Source organism: Ruditapes philippinarum, unplaced genomic scaffold, assembly GCF_026571515.1.
Source record: "Ruditapes philippinarum isolate M1 unplaced genomic scaffold, ASM2657151v2 ctg10455_1_1_1_1, whole genome shotgun sequence".
Lineage (NCBI taxonomy): Eukaryota > Metazoa > Mollusca > Bivalvia > Venerida > Veneridae > Ruditapes > Ruditapes philippinarum.
In genome coordinates, this window is record NW_026864777.1 from 47,438 (window position 1) to 52,727 (window position 5,290).

A 5,290-nucleotide genomic window follows, 5' to 3' on the forward strand; every position below is an offset into this window, starting at 1 on the left:
TTCACGATGCTATTTGAGAGAAACGAGTCTGAATATGTTCTCAGGGTTTAAAGTTAGGATACCGCTAGTGAAATCTAGCTTCAAGCTCTTTTAGTTGTTCTTCCTTGTTGCTTATTTTCCTTTCTAGAATATAATCCCTTGAGCTTTGAACTAAAACTTTCTTTTCCATATCTGTTACAGAAACATGTTGAACATTTACACCTTGAACGTTCTTAATAATGATGAATGCAAATTTCGCACCGCCAAAATGTTCAGTGACTGAAGGATCAAGACTAGTGCTCCAGAAGCTTGGTACCTTGAACGATGACCCTTCTGTTAGGTTATCGGGAATATCAGACTTACAACATCTTTCCCCCTCTGAATATATTCTCAAATGTTTCGATTATATGTAGAGCTTTATTCAGCAATTTTTCACTTTTTTCCCAAATATAATCAGGGTTTTCACTCCTTATTGCTTGATTCAAGCTTCTGTAGAATGTCGCAGCTGGCAAGTGCTTATTCTCGTCAGAGTTTGTGTACAAATTTATAAGCATTCCCGCTCATTTACAATCATTATCCATTTTTTAAATCTCGGTTCTTGCACCCTTTTCCTTGCATTTCCTATACTCTCTGTCAAACAATATTTCACGTCCAGTTCTCGGAGAAGATCGGTTACATCCTTCGAAAATTGGTCACTTTTGTTTCTTTCCTCCAAAAATATTAACCTGGTCGTAAATGTAGCAAAGATTAATATATAAAATATTTTGATCGAGTAAAATAATCGTGTAGATAAGATAATAACATTTATTATTATTATTATAGATATTAAAGATCATAAATTTACAACAATTACGAAAATTAGTCAATGTGAACATTTGGTGCTTTCTTGGAAACTTCGTCAAGATACACACCCGGGTTTTAAAAAGATAAGATATTAAATAATTATAAAAAAATTTAAAAAGTAATCATGAAGGGAGTAAAAATTTTAAAAATTTAATTTACATTTTTTCATTTACAATAAACAAAAAACCCTTTTGCATTTTAAAAAAAGGGGCCTTTTAAGCTTTTAATAACAACGGATTTTTTCAAATTTTCCTTTATCAGTTTTTTTAGATTTACCCTTTTTACAACGGGGAAAAAAAAAATTTTGCCGGGCTGTTTTAAAATTAAAATAAAAAACGTAAAACCCGGGGCTCCCCTAACAAACAGTTTCCTTTGGCATTGAAATATTAACAAAATAATACACCTGTAATAAATGCCACGAATATGTTACGTTACAAAACACGTATTTTTCAAGGTTACTGCTACATTCAACAAGAGACTTGCTGTTTCAACAATATGATATTCTTCCTCGTTGAAACACTCTCGTTTCTTATAAGAGTTAAATATTATAGTAAATGAAGCACATGAAATTATTATTTATAATCGGCCCGCTGAACACTAGCACGTGCAAAAACTATAACAATAACGTCACATTTTACGTCATCAAACAGTCGGCTGTAAAAGTGAAAGTTAGGATTTAAGCACTGATCGCTTAATTTTATGATGACACAGTTTAATTGCAATTTAAAGGAATAAAAACCAAAAATTTTATTCCGAGAAAATATAACTTGCTACTTTTTTTTTTTTTTGCACATGCAACTGTGTATAAGATACTGTACAGTGAAAGAATGAAATATCAACGTAATTAATTAGGTGCTACTATTAGATACTTACATAAATAGACGTCAGAGGCGGGCCGGAAAGTGATAATCCGCCAAGTAAGTTATAATGCCCCCGGTTTGAAGCCGATTATCATCAAGATTCCGGCCACACTCTGCTGTATATTAACCTTAAATAATTTAATACAGCAACTAGAACAACATACTTTAAAATAGATTAAGTATAATGTTATCGAACAAAGTAAATTCAAAATGATGGTTAACAATATACAAATATAACTAAAGAATGTTTAAACATTTACGTTCTGAATTTTAGATGTAGTTTTATAAGTAAAAAAAAATGATAAATTAATGATCAGTCTTACTTTAATCAATAAACACATGCTTTAAAGTAGCTACTACAATATTTACATTATAAAGATGTAGTTTGATGAGTAAAAAATACAATAAATTAATTATCAATCTTACTTTAATCAATCAAAACATGCGTTAAAGTAGCGACTAAAAATATTTACATTATAAATATATTATCAAAACTCTGAGTGGAATAGATAAAAACATTCTGCACGTCTTAAAATTCATGAAACGTATAAAATAAACATTGTATTGTTACCATAATTGTGTTTTCATTTTCCTTAAAAAGATTATTTTCTATTGAAAATATACAACCCGCTGAAAACAAGATTGTTTAAAAGAAACCCAAAAACAACAATCCCCTGAATTATTTCAACTGGCCTAGTTGCAATATGGGTTTGCCAATTAATAAATTGACAAAAAAATCAATCAATCAATATCTATATGTAACCGATATAAACCAAATAAAAAAAAATCTTGATATTCCCAATTCTTTTTAATTAAAGGGAAAACAATGATTATCACACATAAATAAAAGTAATGTCTTACATGCATTGAAGTAATTGATTTAATTAAACTTATCTGTATTAACTGTAAATACTAAGTTACCTTCTATAGGATTGTACCTACAGAAAAAAGTAAGTACACACAGAAATATCCGAAACATAGTTTCCTTACAGCTCATGTTAATATCATAAATAAATGAATGATTTGACACGTCCAGTTAATTTTACTTAACTGGTGTATATTTGTGTGGTTGTGTGATGTTTGCGCACATATTTGTGTTTGAAGGTGTGTGTGCGTCCTTTATATTTTCAAAAAAATCCTGCCTGTGCCGTTTACATTACTAACTCTAAGGTGTTAAATTTTTTTTAGATCATTTTTGAGCAATCAATATAGAAAAATAAACTTGGTTACTTAAAGAAAAGAAATACATAGTTTTACTTACATCACTAACATGTATACAATTAATTGTTTCGGTTCCTTTAACTCTGAACCTGCTGGAACCGAGCGACTGGTCACGCCCGACTGAAATCCATTTTTAGCTCACCTGTCACAAAGTGACAAGGTGAGCTTTTGTGATCACTTTTCGTCCGGCGTCCGTCCGTCGTCCGTCCGTCCGTCGTCCGTAAACTTTTACTTTAAATGACATCTCCTCTTAAACCACTGAGCCAATTTCATCCAAACCTCACAGGAATGTTCCTTTGGTGGTCACCTTTGAAAATTGTTCAAAGAATTTAATTCCATGCAGAACTCTGGTTGCCATGGCAACCGAAAGAAAAAACTTTAAATATCTTCTTCTAAAAAACCCAAAGAGCAAGAGCTTAGATTTTTGGCATGAAACATCTTCTAGTGAGTGTCTACCAAGTTTGTTCAAATAGAAGCCCTTGCGTCAAAATTGGCCCCGCCCAAGGGGCTCATTGATTTTCCCTATATGCATATAGTAAAAATTAGAAAAATCTTCTTTTAAAGAACCCAATTAAAGAACCCAAAGAGCAAGAGCTAAGGTATTTGGCATGAAACATCTTCTAATGGGTGTCTACTAAGTTTGTTCAAATAAAAGCCCTGGGGTCAAAATTTAGTGATCATCATCCATTAGAATATGTCTAAAGGTTTTTCTATTTTTAGCTCCAGAGACATCTAAAAGGGGCTTATCAAATTAATATGAGCAAACGTGATAAAGGACTACCTAAGTATGCTACAGACAAAGTTTGGTGATCATCCATCAATTGGTTCTGTAGAAGCAGACGTTTAAAGGTATGTCTATTTTTAGCTTTAGCGGCTCCTAAAAGGGGCTAATCAAATTAATATGATCAAACTTGATAAAATACTACCTAAGAATGCTACAGACAGAGTTTGGTGATTATCCATCCATAAAGTCTGTAGGAGAAGATGTCTGAAGGTTTTTCTAATTTTAGCTGTAGAAACTCCTAAAATGGGCCAATCAAATTAATATGAGCAAATTTGATAAAGGACTACCCAAGAATGCTACAAGGTTTTGTGATCATCCATCAATTGGTTCTGTAGTAGAAGATGCTTAAAGGTTTTTCTATTTTTAGCTCTGGTGACCCCTAAAAGGGGTCAATTAAAATGACTTGAGCAAATTTAAGTGTGACTTGCACAAGGATGCTACAGAACAAATTTGAGGTAAATTTGCCCAGCAGTTTCAGAGAAAATGATTGCTGACGCATGACGACGGACGCCAGAGCATCCCCTTGATACTAATAGCTCACCCTAAACCTTCGGTACTGGTGAGCTAAAAAAAAGATTCTCCAAACTGAACGGAAAACCGTTACTTTTCATTCTGGACATAACCACTTATCATGTCAGGGGGAAAAATAACATAAGCAAGTTCTAACTGAATAGCGAAAACTTGCAGGCTATGACCAGACAGCAGAGGTGTGCCAACTCATCTTGGTCTACACTGCTCGCATGGAAAGATTCACTCGCCACCAGCTGTTTAAAAGAAAATCAATGATTAATTTATGAGCACTTCAAGTGTTAGATTTAATGAGAATGTGTTTCAAAACAACACTTTGTTAAAGTATCGTAAAACGTTTAACAGTTGTCACATTCAACTGTTTATCTGTTACTGATAATATAAAGATTCTGGAAAAGGGGAGATACCGCAAATAATTTAAACTGTCATTCACTATCAGATGGTCTACCTTGATATTTGTTTCAAACTTGAGACCTTGACTAAAACTAAGTAATGTTCACATTTTATTAAGAGAACTGCTTTAGACCCTTTTGTTTCACAGCTTAAACACAACTTGAAAGATCTTATACGATAATATATCATAAGAGTGTCCTGTATGACTGTACATTGTGGTATCTACTCATCCGTGAACGTTGCTTTCACTTAATGGTCCTTTTTCTGTCATTATAGACAGTTTCAAAGTGAATTCGAATTTAATATGCAATTTACTAGGAAGTAGTTATATATAACGCTAAACTGTTTAAGTAAAATAGCAAAATTGTGCTTTGGGTATTGCAACAAAAGCCCGATGGTAAAACATTTAAAGAATATATACGAGACATTTAATGACAACTGTCGACATTCTAAAATCTATCAATATCAAAACTTAATATGACATAAAATGTAGAAGTTCATAAATTAATTAAATTATATTCATTTGAGAAATGATTAATATTAATTTACAAAAACATCATTTTTTGTTATCGACTGATCAAATAAAACCCCAAAAGATACGGTTTGTAAATATTTATTACAAACAAATATAAAAAAAATATTTACTATGATATCCTATGCGACACGTCCAGGTTAGCTATAT

General features: G+C 32.1%; 1 long non-coding RNA gene across 1 annotated transcript; it reads right to left on the reverse strand.

Annotated features, from left to right (window-relative positions):
• Positions 1-354: 354 nt before the first annotated feature.
• On the reverse strand, positions 355-3,175 carry LOC132726762 (uncharacterized). The gene is made up of 2 exons (XR_009625248.1): positions 1,696-3,175; positions 355-704 (listed from the first exon to the last, which is right to left on the reverse strand). It is a non-coding gene; the product is annotated as an uncharacterized LOC132726762 (long non-coding RNA).
• Between the last annotated feature and the right edge of the window lie 2,115 nt (positions 3,176-5,290).